A 24872-nucleotide genomic window follows, 5' to 3' on the forward strand; every position below is an offset into this window, starting at 1 on the left:
GGAGAACTTGTAAGAGATACTGCTGATAGTGCAGCATATGCAGCTGGTGACATAGTTGGTTTTGTTAACAATGGTATTATGACGTTGTTTGACAGCGTTACGTACATGATTGACGGAAGAAATATTAAAACAATTCAAAAATACGTTGATGTTGCTATAACGATATTAAGTCTTGCAAGCTATTCAGATGATTATACAAGATGAGCTGAGCTGTCAATGATGTTTGCCAAAGATAACACCGATCATCCTGAAAGTGACCCGTATGATATAAGACAACCAAAAAGACCATGCTGGTGCTAATAACTCTGATATTGAAGACATGATTATTAAAACTAAGCCAAATTACAACTTAGGATTTGCAGCACGTAAATTAATGTTGACAGGTGATCGTATACGATTTTCATGCTCAATTCCACTATCTCATATCTTTGGATTTTGTAGAAATGTCAGAAAGTTATCGTTGGAGAAAAACATAGAGTTGTATTTGTAAGAAAGGGAAATGATAATGATGCTATTTGCCGAACAGGCGCTAATGCTGGTAAAGTCATATTATTTAAACTTTCACTATGGATGCGAGTAATGACTCCATCACTTGCTGAAGAAGAAAAGTTAATTGGTTTTAGGAATTCTTTAGGAATTCTTAGGGTTATCACGGTTGACAGTAACTACAAAAAGCATTCAAAGTGATATTGCTGGGTTATTTTACATGGCATATTGCGTCGCAACAATGAGTGTCTGCACCAACACACACACACACACACACACACACACACACACACACACACCTGACAGCGTAAAAGTACAATAGTAAGAAGGTGATGATATTTATTATTTTGGAATTTAAAAAAGCAATGTAATTTTAAAATAAATACTTATACACTGTGTGCTGTGCAAAAATGTGATAAGGATTAAATGATGGTGCCCAACGTAAAAATTTAAAATTTACCACAATGCAATACATCCATTTAAGAAGGATGAGGTTCAATTGTATTATATGTAAATGACATTCATTACCTACCACCACCACCAACACACACACACACACACACACACCTAAGTACTAACGTCTTGAAAATATACATCCAACACTGAAACGCTGAGAGATACTACTGGATTTAGGGCGAAGAGACTAGAACGGGTACCGACCTGTGTGAGAAACAATATCCATTACCGGGGAGGTGTAAAAGGCATTGAGAACGGTTTTCATCTGTCGTAACTTTTGCATTAGTGTTTCACAACCCCCACCTCCCCACAAATAAATCTGCAAAGCAGACATCATGAGTAAATATGATTTAAACATTAAGAAGCTTCCTTCTTTGGATTCAATTACAGTGTATTTTACACGCAGACTACAGTTAGCGTATTGACAAATCTGATAATATATACATGTCTGGTATAAATAGTTTATGTACTGTAATGGTCAGTGCTGAAAGAAATTTATTTTTGGCACAGACCCTGGGCTGGTGACTTAAATAAACTCACTAGCCCCTACTGAAATTCCATAAGCCCAGACAGTTCATACCTGTCAACTCTCAAGCCGGGAGAAAAACCTCCCGATTTTGGGTGTATTTCCATATCCATGTCCCGATCTCGTGATATCTCCCAATTTTTCGCAGAGAACTCCCGATTATTACATTATGTCTATCAATTTTCATTTCTCAGAAAGAAAAAAAAACTATACATAAATAGATATAACGTATGCATTCTACAGATGTCATATTCTATTTTATCACTTGTGGATATTGAAGTGATGAAATAATTAATATCACAAGACAGTTTTTTCTTTTCTTTAGTAAATAGGATGTTTAGATTAAACATGATTCACGTAAATTTCAGATTTGTTAAAACCACTACAACAGTACTGTAGTAAAAAGAAGAAGAAATAAATCTGTCACTAATTAGCTTCAATCCCATGAATAATCACTGTGAATGCTGTGTAATTTTCTCGGCAAACAAAATCGCATCTCTATGTCCACTAAAGAAATTCGGCCAGTTAACACCTGACATTCCTCTACCATATATGTAAAGTTTAATTACCATGATTAAATTAAAAGAAGGAATAAAACAAAATATGCCACGATATCGAAATTTCAACTGCAACTTTCTCATTGGACCAGCCTTTGTCCACTACGGCGCCTCATAGCATCATTTATTTGGCAATAAATTGTTGGTGCTTACATACATATTCTGTAGAACATCGTTTCTTTGAAGTATGTCGGAAGGGCAGTCCTTTTGACACGATAAATGCAAGGATAAGGATTAACTGTTAATTAGTCACACTGGCTTTATTGCTTGTGTACTTAAAACAAAACTTTAGCTATTTTTCAGTTTAACTACAGCTGACCAGAATATGAAAAAAGGGGCTTGTCCTGGGGGATAATAAAACGTATCACAGGGAGAAATGGCGCGTCCCATGAGCGCTCGCACATTGGGGCAAGGGGGTGAGATCAATAGTCGCCTCCCACAGTTTATATTGTCAGCCAGTTAATGTGAAACTTTGATTTTATACATGACCTCTTTTCTTTAAGTCGCTGCAATGGATAGTTTTATATCACTTCCAATCATTACAGATTACCGTTTATACATAATCATGTAACAGGCATAGATTGAACTTTCTTAATTTTTTGTTGTTGAAAGATTACTGAAAATTGTGTTTTCTCAAAACACGACAGGTTTATTATCTTATTTTTAGCAAAGCTTCCATTTCATTAAAATCAGATCTCAATTTTACCCAGGATAATGGTGATTTGATTTAGGTTGTTCTGTGTTAAGACATGTATGTCAACATCTTGAAAATACATTTACTCATTTCATCAGCGCGATCAAAGTTTCCTCAGGCAAACAATTTTTGTTTCAACATGCCCGACGGGCACCTCACTTTGAATACAGGATGGTCCCGAACTAAAATCATAGGGGCCCCGTGTGTCGGGCTGTCATATATTTTTTAGCACTGCTGGTGTAGATATTTAAAGAACTGTGAATTGTTGCATTTTGTGGTCACTTACTTGGCCACCTGCCTATTTTCGTAACTCACACGTTTAACACTTTTCCCATGATTTAAAATATCCAACGGTATGTCTGAAACAGCGCCAACTTTTTGTCAAGGCCTAGATCGTTCTTGTAACATTCCTTTGAGAAATGTAATGAGCACAGAGTGTTGTATGGTGTTGCTTTGAAATCGACTCGCTTGTAATAACGTATCCATACTTTCTTTATGTATTTATTTTTTGGAAAAGACAAAAAAATTGTCCACAGGCTTTTCTTACTGTGCTATTACACCCGTAAGCAACGCAAAACGCCATTGTCTTTTACTCTGGCAACTCTCAGTTGGGATGCTTGAGTCGCTACCGAAAGTAACCGAATTGGCGCGAAAATTTTGCATTCGAGGTCACGGAAATGCAGCTCCTAGAAGATATGCCAATATATAATCGTTTAATGAAGTTTATGCTACGTGATCAAAATATAGATACTGGTTTTCAAATATGACAGTTAGATTTTACAAAATTATATCCGATTTATTATTTTTTCACTGGAGCATATAGATTTATTTAAACAATCTGTCGTTGATATTCATTTTAAAGCTCGTGTAAACCCTGGTGGCGCTAATTACAGAGCAATTGCAGTTATACTCAGCGATAAAGCAGTGATACTTGAAGGCACTGACGGAAGAATGCGAGTTATTGACGCACCAATTGAAAATATGTAACATTCTCAGTTAAAAATAACGTATTACTTATACAATGTCATATCATCACTTTAATAAAAATAAAAAAATATTCAAGCATCAGCAAATAAAAATTATGGATTAAATATTTCACTGAAAAAGTACAACTCAAAGGTTGTCAAAATAAATTATCATTATGTGAACTGCACCTCATACACTTTAATAGCGCCAAACATTTAAATTCCGGTGTTAGACTTATTCTTTCAGCTGGTTCAGTTAAAGATTCAAACAAAACCGGTGAAATATTTCCACTTCTTGTAGCTATACCATGTTTAATAGCCGCTGCAGCCCCAGCTGTTGAAAAAGCAGTTGCACTTCGTGCTACTGGAACCGCTGCTGGTAAACTTGCTAACATGACAATAGATAAAGCAACAGGAAAAGGATTTAAAAAAGAGGGAGAGGCCTAAGACTTCCAGGAACTTCTTATCGATATGGAAAAGGTCTAAGACTTCCAGGAATACTTCTTTAATTCGTCCGATGTCAAATTTTGACTTACTTGATGCTGCTTAAAATTTAAATATAACAAATTTCAGAAGTGTTTTCATGCGTCATGAATTACCAGAACAACAAAACAATATTGAGACCGGTATCATTAATCTCGACAATAGTTCTGGTCCTGGTACTCACTGGGTGGCATAAACAATTGATCCACGTTGAATTATTTATTTTGATTCGTTTGTGTTGGCTCAACCAAAAGAATTTATAAATTACGTAAACACAATAAAAACTCCAGTATGGTATTCAACATTACCAACACAAAAAATAATCGATCCGCCAATATGTGGCCGTGATGTAATTTCTGTACTGGACACTGTCATCATCAACATTACCACCTCGTGCACGATTATACAAGTAGACGCGTCGTTTTAAACAGATCTTAAAGTATAATGGTTGATATTTACGGAAGATCCTCCTCTAAACCAAAACAAAAAACCGACGGAATAACTCATGAAAATGTATGTAAACATATTAGTGATGAAATATTTGAATTATTAAATCTTGCAAATGTAGATCCAAACGAAGTGGCTGTATTTCAAGATAACCAAGGAAAATTAAAAACCAGCAATCTTTTATTGAAAGATATTATTGTTAAAATCAATGGAGTAACTGAAAATAGCATAGCTGTGTTTGATAGTAATGGAAAAATTAAACCCGGTGTTATTATGTTAACGATATTAGATAATATTCGTGGTGGAGTACAAAAAATCCGGTGATACAACGACTGGTTCTCTCAATATGTATAATAATAACATTACTGATCTTGGAGAACCAGAATCAGCCAATGACGCTGTAACGAATAAATACATCATTTAAATCATGAACTCGATAGTTTCAGTTAATAATGAAATGACTTCATTTAGAACTGATTATTCTAATCATGTACAATTGCTTATGAGTTTTCTTAGAAACATAAATAGATCCATTAATGCAATTTTTGGAAGTCCACCAAACATCGATATTAAACTCTCCGACATAACAAAAATACCGACAGTTCAGTGCATACAGTATCGTCTGGACAAGCATTATGATCACCACTTAATAAGTCTATCAAACATGACGCTGATGTTACCGGTATATACATGCTCTCAGTATTTGGCGTTGCAACATTTACAATATCTACCACAATTTCACGGCATTATCCACTCTTGACTTCGTCAGGTGGCTCTCCTGGATTTATATTATTGATGTTGGAGCAAAACGACGAGGAAACACATCGCACATAAGTTTCCTCAGGAGACAAACTTTGATAGCGTAGAAGATTTTGGTAATCCACTAACTCTTCCTCCGGAACTAGTTGTAGTATGGCAAACATGTAACAAGTAGGATAAGAAGACACCAAAGTCTTCTGGCCCTCGTCTAGTTGAACAATGTCTGACCATTGGAACGTTTTCAAATGAATCAGTCCTCTTATATGCACCAGTGATTCAAACATCGGTGAGATAAGGGATGCAATTGTTCTTTGCGTTTCACTTGTATTTGGACCAGCTCTTGGTAAATGCGTTCTCTCAACTCCACAGGAAAACCATGAATGCTCTCTTGTAAAGTATCCATTATCATGTCAGTCAGTATTATTTTATTTAAAATCTTCTGCTGGAGCGATAGTAATGGACATAATGAGTAATTTCTGACCACTGCTATTCAGGTTAACTGTCAAGAATTGTCAATAGAATCTTCTGATATAAACGGTCTAAAGCTGAATAATCGGAAGAACGCAAACTTAATCCAGAGAAATCTGACGCGTTTGTTGACTTTTTTCACCTTCCTCTTGTGAATTTCTCTACACAAAAGAACTACAGTCACCAATTGAGATTTTGCTCTTTCAAGACCCTGCCAAACTTCCTTGTAGATCTTCTCTTGCAGTTCGTTTGGTAATCCTTGAATATCATTTTTTAAATGGGGTTTAAATACTTGTCTAGATGTTGTTCAATGTTTGACTCCTAGCCAAGCTGGTTTTTTAAACGACATGGTATGCCACTTCAATAACTAGGTCCCACTAAAGGTAGGTAGTGATAATCTGGAGACAATCGAACATGTTACAGGTAAGCCGAATCTTTCTGCTCCCACTGGTGAAGTGACACACCACAACTGAAGCACATGACTTTATCCCCTTCACCCAAGTAGAAAAATCCGGCCTTGGCTAATTCTTCGTGGGTAGGTCCTCCCAGATATTTAGACCACTCTCATTGGAAGGTTTGGAATCGACTTTCAAAGTTGCAGTATTCAGGAAAACGCACAGGGAACGAATATTCGTCCTTCACAGGTTCATTTAGAGTTTGCTCAGTTGTGGATGACATCCGTAGGGTGGTAGCTGAATGGTTTCACGTGAAGGATGACATTGACCATGAAAACCATTAAAGATTCGATGATAGCAAGAGGCATCGCTTTCGCATCCGACAGGTTTGACACGCACAGCATCATTTTCCATGGTGGGAATAGTAGTAGTGGTAGTAGTAGTAGTCAAAACAAAGTTCCCATGATGTGGTACTGCATCGCTGAGGTCACAACGGACAGCATCGCTCTCATCGCAAGCCACAGCATCGCACTCCACTTGAAAATCCCCAAACTTGAATGATGCCTGTTTAAAAGGATTCATCTTTCTCGCTTGGTCTTGGTGGTGACAAGGAACTATTGACTATTGGTCTTGGTCGTTGTCCCTTTTTATATGCTGCCTAATATCGACGTGAACGTACGGTGAAGTGAAGTGGTTGGGAAGTGGCACTCGCTTCTGGTATACAATTTGATACAGTTTTTCCAAGGGTCGACTGACGATTTGTTGAGGTAATGAAACGTACAATCTTTAAAGTTTCCATCCTGTCCAGACTGCAAGGCTTCTTTCAATACGCCACTCGACTGGTGTGATAATGGAGAGTCAATCCTTTCACTTTACAGTCTGTGTGGACTTCTCCTTGTTTGTCCCGGTATTCGTAGCCGTAAATTTTAGGGCCGCCACTAGCAAAACTTGGAACCTTGTCGTCGGGGTATTCGTCTGTCCGAGCTTTTAAATGGTCCCCTTCGATGTCAGGGTGACGTTGACCCAGGCGAGCGATGTAGATGCAACTGTCCGTGTCAAAGGAAAGGATGCGATCACCTAACAGTTCTAAAGCTTCGTACAATTTTAAGCGAACATGGGCTGTCACGTAGGCCGCAGTGATGACATTTCCAAATTCGACGGCTTGTACAAAGTCCAGTTCTTCTTCGTAATTGACCAAATCCACACGAACGACGTCCACGTGTTTCATGTATTTGGTTTTGTCGTGAATCATCTGAAAGTACCGGGAAGGTTCTGTCAAATAATGTATCTTGGGTAAACACGGTCGTTTTGACATTTTACCCCACAAGGAATTTAACATCATTTTAGCAAACGATTACCTGCCTTTGTGTTTCTCGATGTGGTCTAAAGTGATGCCTTCCTGCTCGCAATATTTCTGTTTGAATTTCTTTTGGTTCTCGGGAGTGTGGCACCAGGAACGATAGCCGTTGCCTTCTTGTTTCAGTTTCAAAAAGGCATCCACGTAGTCTGCAAAAATACCTTTCTGAGTCTCGTCGCCCTTGTAGTACTGTTCTGTCTTGGGAAAGTGGTAAATTTCGTACACTTCTAACAGTTGGTATCCTAGGTCCAGAGCTTTAAACAATTCCACGCTGACCCACGTTCCCGTCAAGCCGCATTCTTCCTGTGTGTGTTGACAAGGTCAGTCTTGGTACTACGTTTCGGTACAAGTACGGCACAAGGGAAACGTCAGTTGTACTTGGCAATGGTGAGGTAAAACGGGATGGTACAAGTCGGTGGGAGGCAAGACTTTACATTTAATCAATCCTTCGTATTGTCGAATGTTGTCCAGGTCAATGTGTTCCGTCAGCAATTGCGGGTGCCCTGAGGGAAAGCGACACTATTTGCACACATATGGATACAGCGAACACACGTCCAAGTATTTGATTTGTCTCCTTTCTCCCCGTCGGCTTGGTACAGCAAACATGTGGCATTTGTCCTTCCTCCGTACAAACTGTCACGTGAGTTCAGTGGGTCTACCAACTTGTAACTTTCCACGATGCGTTTAAACTCGGGATCGGTTTTCAAACAGTGATCTTACTCGTGTTCCCACATTTCCACCACTTGCTATCCTTGCTGTTCTAACTTAAAGAGGCGTTGACAAGTGGTCTGGTACAAGTCTTCCATGGGCCGTTGTAAAAACTGATTTTTAGTCTCACGTTCAGGGTCGCAGATGAGACATCCGTGAAATAAGCAACCGTTAAACTCGTACATGATATTGGGGTTTTCTAAGTCTCAGCCATCCACTGAATACGTTCCGATGGTCTTTTTGCCTCACCCGTTGCGGGAATGTTGGATCCATTTGTTTTCCTTGCCGCACAAGTAATGTAGCCAGCGTAGGGCTTTGACCGAGTATTGACGTTTGACAAGGTTGGTCGTTTGAGGGCTAATGGCAGCGAAGGTGTTTTCGGGCATGAAACGTTGGCGGCACACTAAAGAACACGCTTTGGCAATGGTGCAGGCTTCTTTCAAAGGATCGATTCCTCCGTGTTCCATGAAAAATTCTCGAAATATTCCACAGCATCGCCGTAAAATGTCCACGTCGGAACGACAATACTTTAACATTTCTTCTTGAAAGTCGAAGGGGTCTGTTGCGTGAGTCTTGTATCAAGCGTAGAAAGCTTCTCGTTGTTCGGTACGCATGTTGTCGGGGTCGTAGTCGTGAGCCTCAGGCAAATGGAGTAGAATGGCATGTTGATTGGTTTCGGTATAGAAAAAGTGCGGAAAATAACCTTTGTTCATTTCTGTCATTCCAAACGTTTTAGGCATTCGACTCAAAGGCATGGCCAAGTAACTCATAGAATCTTTAAACTGTACTTGTCCTACTTCCAGGGAAATGATTTTGGCTCAGTTCAAAGTCACTTTCGGATGTTCGATGCTTTGTTCCGTATAGTATCTGAAAAGAAATTGCCCATCATATCCCGAAAAATTGTGGGCTATTACCGCGGATGGCGATGACAATCTACGTAACGTTCGATGTCCTCTTGGCTCCAAATCTCGTCGATTGGGTCTAAGATCCATTGGGCGAAATCGGCTAGCGTGTTCGGTCCCCAAAAGATTTTTCACGTCCTCCAGGAATCTTGCTGCTGTGAGGGCAATGACTAAAGATAGGTTACTGGATGCACTTCTCGCACGCTTGATGAGCCACGCAGAAATTAGGAATGCCAATGCCTTCGAAATCGAAAAAGATGAAATTCCCTTTCTCATGGTTATCTTCCTCCTCTTGTTTGGAATGGTATTTCTGAATGTAGCATTCGTATTCCAAGTCCACAATTTGGTGACAAATGTGACATCGTTTCTTTCCTGAACATACGTGTGGATTGGCATTATTGGTACGTATGCCTTGTCCACAAGTAGGGCACAATCTAAAGAGTTGACAAGCATTTTTCGTCTGTGAACCATGCGTCTCCAAATGCTGTTGGTACAGGCAGGGCTGACAAAAGTGTGATGACGAGCAGGACAATGCACTTGTTCTTTATCCAGACAGGGTTGAGAGGCCAAACATCCCTCACATTTCGATCCACAGTGTTTGTGCTGCTCTCGATTGTTATAGCCATAGTCACATTTCTCACAGTAATAAATGTATCTCAGGAACGAAGCGATACTAGTAATGGCATCGAAATGTTTATCGTGAAATTTTTGTCTTGAAACAACAGAGGTCAGCGCACTTCTTGAGGATGCACTTTCAAGGTGTAGCTTGGAGCCAAGACGTCTTGCAATCTTTTCATTTCAGGATTGCCACAGAGTGTTCTTTGGATACCCCCCGCTTGCTGTAACAGGAGTTCTGCTTGACTTCGTTGTTTGGCTCGGTTCTATTTTCGAATGTTCGCATAGGCCTCTTTTCCATTCTGCCGTGTCGCTCTTGTCGGCATACGTTGGTCCCACCATGATGGCACGGGCTAAACACATATGGCTTGATGGTTAATTTAAACGAGGCTACGGTTGGTTCTGCGAAGGTCGTCCACCAATAAAAACCTTTCTGCGTTGTCCGGTCCCTTTGGGGAGAGAAACGTGGGTCATGAACAGTGTCCCTTTTCCTGGGTGATGTGAAACTTGTCGTTGGATTGTTGAACGTATTGAATCTTTTCGATGACTTTGGAACGTGTCAATTCTGCTGTGCTGCTAAACTCGACCCAAACGGGGGACTTCAAACTGTCGTGAAGAATGCAAAGTCTCAAGCGATCGTCTTCTTTTGACTTCACATTGTCGTTTCAGTGTGCTTAACAAAGAATCCCACACCTCAGTGATGGATCCATCTGCTTTCTCCAACGGTACTTCGGGCTTGAAATCTTTAAATTTCACTGTGTACGTGTAAGCGGTCGTTCTAAATTTTTTAGAGGAGCACTTTTACGTCTTTCGAATGTGGTAGTACTTTTCAGGGTTTACTAATGGTGGTGAACTTTGATTGCGTGAAGTCTCTCTGGGTCTGGATTCTGGCTCACTCATGTCATCTTCAAAATCACTGGCATGAATTTGTGCCAAGACTTCAGCTACTGTGCGAGGTGATAAATCACATTTTTGCCTCTTACTTTCTTCTCCTTTCTCCATGACATGATGCGATCGTTTCATCTTGACTGCAAAAAGTCAAATGACTACATTGTAAACGCCATGTCTCCCATTATATCCTTGTCAGACCAGCGTATATATAAAAGGCCAGCGTCTTCCCTTCCAATATTCATTTAACTCTCAAACCGAACAGAACGATGGAAGAGCCCACACAGATCGAACTTCTGATCAGAGCTTTTCGAGGTGTCATAAGAAAATTTTCTTCAGACAAGCCGACGGACTACTCACCCTCCTTTCGAGATAAAAGTCAAGATACTTGCTATATGAGTAAGAAGAAAGGGCATTGGGCTACATAATGTCCAGACCGTCAAAAAAAGCAAGACAGGTGTCCGAAGAGACAAAAGTCACGATACATGTTATCTTGTCAAGAAAAAGGACATTGGACTTCAGAATGCTCTAGGAAATAACATGAGCAAGAGGAAGAGAGAGGTTCCGAACAGGAAGAAGAAGAGGTACCCTCCCCAAAGGAAGAACCCAAACACGTGTAAAAAGAGAAAAAAGAGAAAAAGAAAAAAGAGAGGAGAAAGTGAGGAAGAAGAGGAGGAAAAAACTGTGAAAATGAAGAACTTAAAAATAAACAGAGAAAGTGAACAAAGGCACAGAAGAAGTCTATGAACTTTTTAAAGTGTTGTGTTGTGTTGTGAATTTTATTGTAAAATTTGTACCAGGATATACCAGATAGAAAACGTAAGTGTCTCATGGTTTTGATGTTTTAGAATATGGACCTACATTCACGCACTCACATACGTACATAATGGGCAAAACATTTTTTTTTTAATAGTTTTAACTGATTTTGGCAAAATAAATAATATCTGTTTTCGAGAGAAGTAGGTGTCCCTGAAAAGGACCGGGACAAAATCAGCTTTAACTGCCTTAAGCCTTTGCCACGGCCAAGGCCTACTTCTGGACTGGCTCCTGTCGATGATTTGATAGAAATCACTAGGGGTGGTATCGCAGGCGTAGTAACAGGGCTGGGTTGTTTGGCTCGGGAAGGTCTTTTTCTCTTGGGTCGTAATAAAGAAGTCTGGTACATTTGTTTCAGACTCCTTAACTCTGCCAAAACGTCTAAGAGTACCGTTACCATTTGACTTTCACTGTCCTCCTTCTCTCTTAGACCTTGTTTCTTCTCTGCTGCATCTTCCTGTCGTTTCTTTGTTGCTTCTTCTTCTTCTCGTTGTTGCTGTTGGAGGAGAAAAGCTTGTTCTGCTTCTTTCTGCTGCTGTAACAATTTCTCCAATTCTTCTTTCTGTCTCTGTTTAAAATCGTCCACGTGTGGTAAAGAAGAAAGTGACGAAGGTACTAAAGGTTATTAAAACGGCATATATAACCTATATAAATAAATACTTATTGCTTACCATGGTAACTTGTGAGAGCTATTTAGTTGACTAAACCTATTTAAATAATGGCTTTTTGTTTAATACTAAGGTTGAGTAGGTCTAGCCCTCCTTTTTCTTTAGGTCTGCATATATGATTTTTCTTCAAGTAATGGACTTTATTGTTCCAAATGTAACTCAATATTTTTGTTTCAATGTTGCCAATCATGGCTTCTGTGAGTTGCACCGAATTCATTATATAATCCAATTGGCTATACATGTAGGTCCATTAAGTTAATTTCGTTTGCGACCAAGTTTCAATCTTCTCTTCTATCCTAATTAGTAACTCACTGTAGTTTCTGTGAGTAGAGTTCATTCCGTAAATTATCCCTAGTGCTTTTACATGAGCTTTAATTAAGTTTGGGGGAGAACCAGGAGGGTTCCCCCTCCAGTTTGCTATTAATACAATTTCTGTTTTATCATGATTAATTGCGGAACCAGAGGTTTTTCCAAATTGTTGGAATTCATACTGTACATGTTTGAAGGAATATTCATCTCTGGTAGAGTTTGTACAGTCATCTGCATGTAGTATAGTTTTAAAATAATGTTTCAAATTTGGTACTTGGATTCCTTGAATATTAGTGTTTTGGTTGATATTTATAGTCAATGATTCTATTGCTATTACATATAGCAACATAGATAAAGGACAGCCCTGTCTTACTGATCGTTCTATTTTTTTTATCTCATCTGTAAGTGCTCCATTAATGATTATTTTGGACGTAATATTAACATACATGGCTTTAATCCAATTTATAATATTTCTACCAAATCCACACTTTTCCAAGGCTTTAAAAATGAAGTCATGCTTTATTCGATCAAAAGCCTTCTCTTGATCGAATAGAAACATGACTCCCTTTTCATCTTTAATTTTTAAATATTCTATTATAGCTGATATTGATAATGTATTATCTAAAATGGTCCTTTCTACCCCTCCACCCATCCACAACTTTGATTTATATATATTATTGAATTTAAGCAAAATAAATACTTATATACATGCAACTAAGCGATACATTTATCTAATTCATCATCTATCAAATGCACGTGTAAATTTTACTTCGTTGTAGATCTTAAATGAGCAATCGTAGTGGGTGTTGGTGATTTTCCGATTGGTGTCGTTTCCTTTTTCATGTAATAAATTTTTAATGTTATTTCAGGAATTTGCTCTTTATTTTTCTGCATCCTCAAGTAATATTTCTTTTATTTGATGTATAAAGAGACGGCATTTGCTTGAACCGAATGAATAAAGGATAAATTTCATCGAGTGGGTGAAAATACTTATGTTTTTCACACACAATATCCATTATTCATTCGGAGCAAGCAAAAGTTACTACCATTTTATGCTTAAACGTATTGGCTAACAATATGCGTAACTGACTGAAGCAGCAGATTTCATATTGTATCCCATGCGATAATGTCAGCGGTAACCACTTGTATTCTGTTGTGTTTTGTGCATTATATCACAAAAAAGTAGTAACACAATTTTCCAATTCAATTCAAGGTTAAACAGCACCAACTGAAAAAATTTAAAATAAATGTATATGCGCAATGTCGGATTTGAACTTGGTTCGTGATAATGTTATTAACGCGGCAGTGATAAAATATAACTGGAATATCACTAAAGTGAATTATCAAAATTATTTACCTTGGAAACCATGTAATTTACGGCCTAACTTAAAATAAGTTTGCATATTTAAAAAATCTATTAAAAAAAGAAAAGGAATCCAAGCGATTACTTATTTTGGTCAAAATTATGAATTATTTTAAACTGTTAATAAATTACGTGAAAAATTTAATAATGTAATCATACAACACTATCGCCAATCGTCCTGATTTTCGTTCGCGTCCTGGAGATCGATTACCATGTTTGTCGAGAGCTCTCGCGCTTGTGTTGAGATCTCACCAGCGCTCTTTGATATTAACGTTAAATGTTACTTAAAACTGTTCGACAAAATGAGATTTTTAAAACGTTCTTCAATTCAAAATAAAGCAAATATAATGAGACTGTCGAATTTATCGAATGCCACATTTTGGTCCTGGAGTGTGTTAAGGTACGACCGCTATGCACATGTTGGCATTCATTGTCATTTCCATTAATAGATAACTTACGTTAGGGGATTTCTAAGATGTCATAGATAATGTAAAAAATGATTATTACCAAGTGTCATTTTATAGCATGCTACAAAAGAGTCTAACTGAACTGTATACAGTATGTAATTCTTAATCGAAATATTGTAAAAGTGTCTGTCATAAAATAGCCTGAAAACAACTTCTAAATTGCAGCATACGTTTGTAATTTGTTCTCAAAATAATTGTATATATTTTTTCATTTTTTCAAAATAGTTTGACAGCTAACTTCAAAAGTGGCGTTACGTTAGAAGCACGAGCATGAACAAAACGCCGAAAATAAACAAAATTTTTAATACGGTTAAGAAAACGGTAACATGCTAATGATTGAGAGAGATGCACATTTTGCAACGAGAAATAAACAAAATTGAACACATTCACTAGTAATTTCATTAATTTCTCGCAACAAATTATAGCGCACGTACTAAATTCACTTTAAGGGAATGAACCATGGCAGGCCAAGGGGTATATCAATCAAAATAACTTCTTGTAGCCCACACGGAGGCAGACAAGATGTTAGTCTATCTGGCATTGGAGCGTTGGATGCACATCGTTCAAAGTTCCTCCTCGTCAGTAATTCTGGGATTATTGATATGCATTTTACACAAGTATCGTCAACCTTTCTCGTGCTATTGGTATACAAAGTTACCTTTCCAGTAAAATACATCTTCGCAAGCCAAGGTTTCGATATGCTAAACCTATCTACGAATTGGCGGATCGAACAGATATTTTAGTGGTTTGTCCTAGAGACATCTTATGGATGTCATGACTTGCCTCCCTTAGTATCTAATGCCAACTATCCAATAGCGAGTAACAGCGGTGCATTGTACATCGGCCGGAAATGGTGGAGGCAATTGACTTAAAAATGATACTTTGTAAGTTTAACATCAAAAGTATGACCACGTACCAGGGGAAACCATTATAGATGTATTTAAGTGAAAGGTATTTGTACAAACATGGACCGGCAGTGGAAAATTGCTTATTTATGAGTCCATTCAAGTTCTGTGCTCGCCTTGTCTCAATCATGTTAGGAACAGTGTTTAAATTTGAACAACTTAATTTTAATTGGATGCGGTGGCCACCGCATCCGATGAAATTCACAGACCCGAAGCACAGAAATATCTGCTCGATACGCCAAGGTGTGGATAGGGTTATCATATCGGGACTGTGGCTAGCGAAGATGAGTAGACTATGATCATTCTACAAAGACATAGTTTCCTTGATCTTCCAACCAGCTCTCACATGAGATATAATTTCTATTGTTATAAAATGTATTCAGGCGAATAAATTTCTGCCTTGTCAAAATCATCTCAAATGTTTGACCAAGAGCAAGTTATTTTCGTGACAAACTTAGTTTAAAAACGATAGCGGGACAGTACAACAAGGTATATAGCCTCCAAATGTTAGCTTTTGTTTTACGAAATTTTTCACAATGATTTCCTTTATTTTAAAATAATAGAAACCCGCACTTTAGACCAAACGAAAAGTTGTACTTCAAAAGAACCAGGAAAAAAAGAAGACAAATTCTGAGGAGTTGAAAGTTAAACGTCACTAAACGTACTACAGCTGCTTTTTCTCAACTTTTGGAATTTGTTGTTTCGGCTGAGTTGGGGACGAACTGACATTTGTTGGTTATAAAAAGCAGACATTCGTGTATGAAATACTACAGTTGATACTTGGTAGAGTCATTTAAAATATAAAAAACTCGAGTGAAAAACCGACAGATTTTTCCAAACTATGATGTGGTCATATACTATCAATGAATGAACGTTGGCCACATTTGATGTTTTTTTTTTGTAAAGGAGGTAAAACAAACATATTCAAATTACTTACTTTTAACAGCAGCTTCACTATTTAAAATTGGAATAATCAATAAAATCCATACGTCTGCCTGTATTCCATTCATGTTTTCTCGGCGATATATAAATTCTGCTTGTCAAAGAGGAAACCACTCGTGTATCCACCTGTTGCTCACTAGTTAGTTAAAAGTCTTCACATGTAAATGGCATAAAATAGCTGGAAATTTACGTATCACTATGTACTGCAATACATTGGTCGAAATCACCAAGCCATTGGCGGGTACACACGGAATAAAAATTTACAACACCGTGAGCATAAGCAAGTTGGAGACAGAGCTGGCGTTTGATTGGATAATCAGATTCTGCATGCAAACAGTCAGCGCAATAAAGGAATGCACCGTATAAGATTGCCAAAACGATTTTAAGCACTCACATGAATTTTAAATCGACTCTTTGATGTATTTGTAAATTCAGCTTCTCGTTCTTTCTTGTGCATACAATAGCCATAGAAAACGCTGTAAGACTGATGTATATCTGACAAATTATATGCTGTATAAGCATATCCCCCCTCGAGAGAAAGATCAAACGATTATTTGGCATGCCTTTTCAATAAAATGTTGATCTTTTAAAATAAAAAATAGATGGTTTACGATCGTTCCTATTGATGTTTGAATGGATAATCAAATTTTTAAACATTTGCAACTCTTTTACATCAGTAGTGTGTTACAGTTGGTAGAGTTAGGCCTTGAAATTTTTTTATTCTGAGAAAATATTTGTGATACATTTCATGTAATATAAATCATGTTACAGGTTATTTAGAATAGTATTTATTGTCATGAAGTCGTTATAGAAATGAAACACTTCTTAAAGTGTTACTGGTAAACATTAACCTCTTTCATCCCATATCAATTACAAATAATATGAAACTGATAAAACCCTACATATAGACAATGTATCAACGAATTGCCAACAAAAGCGATAACGTCAGTGGTTTGGTTCCTAAGGGTTTTGTGTTTTAAGGCAGAGCAACACATATAAGTCACATTGCTTCCTGCAATCGGAGTAAAGTGTATTGTCCTGGAGTAAAGGACACACCACGGTAGACGACCAAAGCTGATGGAATGGTAGGATTTGCATCTGCACCCTTTCGGTGGAGAGGCCGGCACGCAAACAACTGAGATGCTACAGTTCAGTTGGCTTCTTCAAACCTGTGTGCGACACCGGTCCTGTGGCCTAGTGGTTACAGCATCCGCCTTGGATTTGGGAAGTAGAGGGTTCGAATCCCGATCGAGTCATACCAAAGACTTGGTATTAACATCTGCCTCGCTAGGCGCTGAGCGTTAAGAGGTTAGTTTTAGGACTGGTTGGCCTGGTGTCAGCATAATGTGACTGTGTGGGACATGATGTTACATATCTGCGGCATGATGCCCCAGTGCTAGACATCACTATAAACTGCCACATTGCAGACATCGTAGCGATATGACTGAAATAGTGTTAAAGCTACTTTAAAATTCACACACACACACACACACACACACACTTGTGTTTGTATTCATAAGGATAGATACTCCGAATATACATCCCCGTTTGTTTGTACCCTCCCTACCTATTTCAATAACGGAAACCTTTAATGTGATAAAATAAAGGGCACAAAACTTTGTCAATTCAGTAATTGATTTATAATTTGTACCTGAAAATTGCCAGAGTGGCTCTAACACTGGCATCCTCTGCGCCTTTCATGTTTAACGGACTTTCTATACTATCACGGCGCTATACTGCGCATACTATGTATAAGTCTATTTTCCTCAAACAGAGTGACTTAGTTCACCCTATTCGGTAACTAACTGCTGGATAAATCCGTAAATTACCATACTGCTGAGAGTTTTATCCCTTTGCACACATGAACATAGAAATTACACCACTTGAAAAATAGATGTGACAGTCCAAATTTGCAGTTGCCATTCATTTCCTTTGCTTGATTCGACATTGTAAATATCGGAAGCAGACGACGTAGTATTTTCCTTCTACTATAGACATAAATGTGTAGTCGTTATTACTCCCCTTTGCTGAAAATGGACTTGTCCAGGAACTGGAAATAACTGACATGCAGGGTCGTCTTTTACGCCGAAAACTTCCGTTTGCAACTAAATGCACAGACGATAACGGTGTTAAGGCCTCCCTTGGCATAATCAGGTTTGAAATTATAAATCAATAAATGAACTAAATTCTGTGTACCTTTTATCTCATTTGTGCTTTTTATTTTTAAATCGGTGTGTATGTGTGTGTGTGTTTAACAAACAAACGGAGCGTTATATTCAAACGATATATATATATATATATATATATATATATATATATATATATATATATATATATATATATATATATATAGAGAGAGAGAGAGAGAGAGAGAGAGAGAGAGAGAGAGAGATAAATAGATTAGATAGATAGATAGGTAGAGCAAGCACCCATAGTATGGAAAATACCTCTAAAATGTACCGAATTAATTGGGAAAATGATATGATGAAAACCATAATTGATTTGTGTAAGGGTTAAATAAGTATTTGCCGAGAAAAACTAAAATAGAGCCTTTAAAAAATATAAGTAAGACATAGACCTCCCTTTTCACAGACCAGTATATATATGTAAATAACAATATTTATGGAAATCTGAAAGCAGATTTTAAAATTATTGTCGATCCTTAAGTAGATATTCAAAATGCTTGGAGAAACGTCAGACCTATCGATCATTCGGTTTTAATTCATTGAGTATTTTCTTTATTGAGCCCGACGTCCCTGAAAGTGAATTCAAAGTCAAATATAACTGATTCTGTGCATTTTTCTCTACGGATAGATGGCCAGTTATAATAGATACAAACAAATTTGTCCGTTTATTAGGTAGTAGTGTCACTCATGCTGAACCGTTTTCCCGGGACTGTGTGGTAGCTTGGACGGTTTTCGTAAACTGGGCCCTGTCAACTTTCTTAATATAAGAGCTTATTTTATATTTTCACGTACAAGTCTATATTAGTTTGAGCGAATCTTTGCATTAGGAATTTGAATAATGTTTTGTAATACGTGGTATGAGATACCGACCTATGACTCGGAACTGTGCTTGATAAATATTAAGAATATGAAGCAAGAAAAGCCCTACAAATGTAAAATTAGTCTTGCGAATGAGTGTTCGTTTAGAGGAGAAAATGTGTGTGGTATTAACGCGTTTAAGAAACCGTCTATTGACAACTACAGTTATATTTAAGGTCCTTGCAAGTTTTATGCATGGGTGATTTGAAATAATGTGTGTGTGTTGCTTGTTTTGGTAATATTTATGTTTTCTTAAGTTTGTGTCTAGGGATATAGATCTATCTTTTCAAGCATCTTCTTGTTTTGAAAGCCATCACAAGGTTTCAGCACTTCTTTTAAACTCATTTTAAGGTTTTTAAATTATGAACTCACCTCCTACATTTTTCGTCTCCAGCGACACCGTTTTGTACTTTTGTCCCTTGTTAGTCGATCTGAATGTTACTTTGACATCAGATTTAAAAAAAAATATTGATTGTTATGAACGCTGATAAAAAGATCTTGTCGAACTTCATCAGAAGATCTGTAAAAATTGAGATCCTATTGTCAGTATACTTAATTAATTTTGTATTTCAAGTCATTAGGATCGAAGAGAATTTGTTTTGTAAGCCAGTTTGTATTAAACCGCATGACAAAATCAGAAATTAAACAAATCAGCATGATCATCTATCATCAATTATGAGTGTCGATTACGGATTACTTGAATTTCATAAGCCAGTAATCAGGTTTCAATCATATTTTAAATGGACGTTGCAAGTAGTGAATAGGGGCGATTCAGCGTCAAGGGGAATTAGCATTAAAAACCACCCTGGGCCTGTTTAGCGTCTATGTAAATTTAACACAGGAAAAAATCGTGGGCCTGTTTAGCGTCAAGGGAAATTTAATAGAGTCGGTCTGTATAGCGTCAAGGGAAATTGAACAGGGTCGGGACCCTATTTTAATAAGGTCCCGACCTTATGGGTCTATGGAAATAGAACATAGGAGAGGGATAGAACACACACACACACACACACACACACACACACACACACACACACAAACTAGACAACAGACATTTTTTTTAAAAATGGGGTAGGCAATGAAAGTCAAGGTCTTTTCGAGGCCTATGAAGTGGCCCTGAAAAGGGCCTTTGGTTTTATGTTAATATACCCTTAATATTAACATAAAGAGCATCTGTGAGATCTTCTTCTCAAGCTGCGCCTGACTGCAGGGCCATATACTAATACTCTCTTTAGGCATCCTTGCCTCTCCACATATATCCTTCTTATCCACAGGCTGGTGTCTGTCCTGTGGACAACTGTCCACTTGGGTCGGACATACATCGGTATGTCCGTCCGGAACATCATGGATGAAATGATAGTTGATGAGTCCACGGTAGTCCACATGTTGGGGTGCCGAGAACAGGTGAAGGAATGCAGTGAACTGCGCTTATTTATAGGGAAAGGGAAGATCGAAACGGATTGAGTTAGTTCACCAATCCAAACACGCGTTACAAAATTCAGTCACCCCACGTCCAATCCGAAGAGAGTAGTCTGTGACGTCACGTGGCCTATATAGATTCGCTAGCGCCTGTGCGCAATCAATCCATGCGGCAGTTTTTCAACATGACGGAAACTAAGAAAACGATAAATTGGGGTGCACCAGCCGTGGAGACTACCCAAAGCAACCCGGACTTACTTTCAGAAGAGGTGAATTGGGATTTTGTGGATTTTCTTACTTCGCAAGAATTTGTTCCGGAACCTTCTCCACCTTCACCTTCTTTACCACACGTGGAAAATTTTAGACAGAGACAGAAAGAAGAATTGGAGAAATTTATACAACAGCAAAAGGAAGCGGAACAAGCTTTCCTCCTACAGCAACAGCAGCAAGAAGAAGAGGTAAGAAAGAAACAACAATAAGAAGCAGCAAAGAAACAAGAGTGTGAAAGTCAAACGGTCACAGTACTGTTAGACATTTTAGCAGAGTTAAGAAGTCTGAAACAAATGTATCAGACTTCTTTATTACGACCGAAGAGAATACGACCTTCCCGAGCTAAACACTCCAACCCTGTGACTAAGCCTACCGTACCACCCTTAGTGATTTCAACCATATCATCATCATCATCAACAGTACGCAGTCCAGAAGTAGGCCTTGGCCGTGGCAAAGGCTTAAGACAGTTAAAGTTGATTGCTTAAACTCACCCCTAACCCCAAAGGCCCTTTTCAGGGCCACCCATGTCTCTCGAAAAGAGATAGACTTTCAATTGCCAATAACTCAAAAAATCCCATTTTACCCCTTTAGTACGTGTCTGTATATGAGTGCGTGAGTATAGCTTCTTATTTTAAAATCAAAACCCAACGACACTTACCTTTATATCTAATTTATTCTTTTATAAATATTTACAATCCAATTCACAATTCACAACAGAGCACTTTAAAAAGTTCACAGACTTCTTCTGTCTCATTGTTTACTCTCTCTGTTTTTTCAATTTCTTCACAGTTACAGTCTTTTCCTCCTCTTCCTCCTCACTTTCTTCCCTTCTTCTTTTCTTCTCCTGTTTCTTTTTCTTCACCTGTCTGCTTTCTTCCTCTTCTTCCTCTCTATCACTCTCCTCTTCTTCTTCTTGCTCCTGTTGTTTCTTAGGGCAATCTGGAGACCAGTGTCCTTTTTCTTGACAATGATAACAGGTATCTTGACTTTTGTCTCTTTTAACCCCTGTTTTGCTTTTTTGACGGCCTGGACACTCTGAAGACCAATGCCCTTTCTTCTGAGAGATATAGCAAGTATCTTGACTTTTATCTCGATAGGAGGGTGAGTAGTCCCTCGGCTGGTCTAAAGAGAATTTTCGGATGACCCCTCGCAAAGCTCTAATGAAAAGTTCGATCTGTGTAGTCTCTTCCATCGTTGTGCTCGGTTTGAGAGTGAAATGAATAGTGAAATGACAAGACACATACCCTTTATATACGCTGGTCTGCCATGACTATAAAGTAACCCATGGTGTTTAAACATTAGTCATTTGACTTTTTGCTATCAAGATGAAACGATCCAATTCATTTGAGAAGAAAGAAGAAGAAAGTAAGAGGTAGAAACGTGATCTATCGCCTCGGACCAGGGCTGAAGTCTTGGCACAGATTCATGCCAGTGATTTTGAAGAGGACATGAGTGAACCAGAATCCAAAGCCAGAGAGTTTTCCTCTAAACAAAGTTCACCATCCTTAGTCAACCCTGAAAAATACTATTCCATTCGAGAGACGGAAAAGCGTCCCTCTAGAAAATTTAGAACCACGGCTTACAAACACACGGTGAAGTTTAAAGATTTCAAGTCCGAAGTACCGTTAGAGAAAGCAGAAGGGTTCATCACGGAGATGTGGGATTCTTTGCTCACCTCACTCAAGCGACAATGTCAACCCAAAGAAGACGATCGCTTGAGACTTTCCATACAACACGACGGTTTGAAATCCCCTGTTTGGATCGAGTTTAGCAGCCCTGCAGAATTGACCACTTCCAAAGTCATGGACAAGATTCAACACGTGCAAAATCTAATGACCAGTTTGACATCACCGATGGAAAAGAGACACTGTTCATGACCCACGTCTCTCCTCCTCAAGGGACCGGACCACGCAAAAAGGTGTTATTGGTGAACGGTCTTCGCAGCACCAAAAAGAGCCTCGTCCAAATTCACAATTCTCGAGACCAGATGTGTTTAGCTAGGGCCATCGTGGTGGGACGAACCTATGCCAACAAAAACGACACGGCAGAATGGAAAAGAACATGGAGAACTATTCAACAATCGGACCGAGCCAAACAACGAAACGAAGCAGAACTCCTGTTACAACAAGCCGATTTGCCCAAAGACAAACCCTGTGGCATTCCTGAGATGCAAAAATTGCAAGATATCCTAGCTCCACGCTACACCTTGAAAGTGCACCCTCAAGAAGTGCGCGGGCCTCTGTTGTTTCGAGGGAAAGACTTTAAGGATGGAAAATACATTCACCTCTATCATCACGATGAACATTTCGATACTATTACCAGTATCATCGCATTCCTGGGATACAGTTGTTACTGTGAGAAATGTGACTATGGCTATAACAATCGAAAGAAACACAAGCATTGTGGATCGAAATGCTCAGGATGTTTGGCCTCTCAACCCTGTCTGAACGAAGGGCAAGAACGAGGTGCTTTGAAAGAAGCTTGCACCATTGCCAAAGCGTGTTCCTTAGAGTACCGGCAACGATTCATGCCTGAAAACACCGTGGCTGTCATCAGTCCTCAAACGACCAACTATGTCAAACGTCAATACTCGGTCAAAGCCCTACGCTGGTTACATTACTTGTGCGACAAGGAAGACAAATGGATTCAGCATGCCAACAAAGGAGGGGGCGAAAAGACCATCGGAAAGTATTTGGTCGATGGCTGAGACTTAGAAAACGCCAAGATCGTGTACGAGTTTAACGGTTGTTTATTTCACGGATGCCCCGTCTGTTACCCTTATCCTTACCCTTAAAAATCAGTTTTTACAACGAACCATGGAAGACTTGTACCAGGCCACTTGTCAGCGACGCCTAAAGTTAGAACAGCAAGGATACCAAGTGGTGGAAATGTGGGAACACGAGTACGATTACCGTTTGAAAACCGATCCCGAGTTTAAACGCATCGTGGAAAGTTACCAGTGGGTGGACCCCCTGAACCCGAGGGATAGTTTGTACGGAGGAAGGACTAATGCCACCTGTTTGCTGTACCAAGCCGACGAAGAGAAAGGAGAAGAAATCAAATACTTGGACATGTGTTCGCTGTATCCCTACGTGTGCAAATATTGTCGCTTTCCTGCAGGGCACCCACAATTGTTAACGGAACACATCGACCCGAAAAACATTCGACAATACGAAGGTTTGATCAAGTGCAAAGTTTTGTCTCCCACCGACTTGTACCATCCCGTCTTACCTTACCATTGCCAAGACAAACTGATGTTTCCTTTGTGCCGTACTTGTGCTGAAACGTGCAACCAAGACCAACCTTGTCAGCACACCGAGGAAGAACGGGCCTTGACGGGAACCTGGGTCAGCTTAGAATTGTTCAAAGCTCTGGACATGGGATACCAACTGTTAGAAGTGTATGAAATTTGTCACTTTCCGAAGACACAAGAATACCACAAGGGTGACCCCAGTCAGAAAGGCATTTTCGCCGACTACGTGGATGCCTTTTTGAAACTAAAGCAAGAAGCGGGCGGCTATCCTTCCTGGTGTCACACTCCCGAAGACCAAATTAAATTCAAAGAGATATACTTGGCACAAGAAGGCATCATTTTAGATCACATCGAGAAAAACGAAGGCAGGCGATCGTTTGCCAAAGTGATGTTAAATTGCTTGTGGGGTAAAATGGCACAAGTCGTGTTTACCCAAGACGGAATATTTGACAGAACCTTCCCGCTACTTTCAGATGATTCACGACAAACTAAATTCATGAAACACGTGGACGTCGTTCGCGAGGATTTGATCTTAGTGAATTACGAAGAAGATCTGGACTTTGTAAAAGCCGATCCCTTTGGAAATGTCATCATTGCGGCTTACGTGACTGCTCATGCTCGCTTAAACTTTGACACGGACAGTTGCATTTACATCGATCAAACAAGTAGAAGTGCACACGAAGTGTAAAGTGAAAAGATTGACTCTGAATTAT

The sequence above is a fragment of the Sinohyriopsis cumingii genome, chromosome 2 (assembly GCF_028554795.1).
Source record: "Sinohyriopsis cumingii isolate HCF-2022 chromosome 2, ASM2855479v2, whole genome shotgun sequence".
Lineage (NCBI taxonomy): Eukaryota > Metazoa > Mollusca > Bivalvia > Unionida > Unionidae > Sinohyriopsis > Sinohyriopsis cumingii.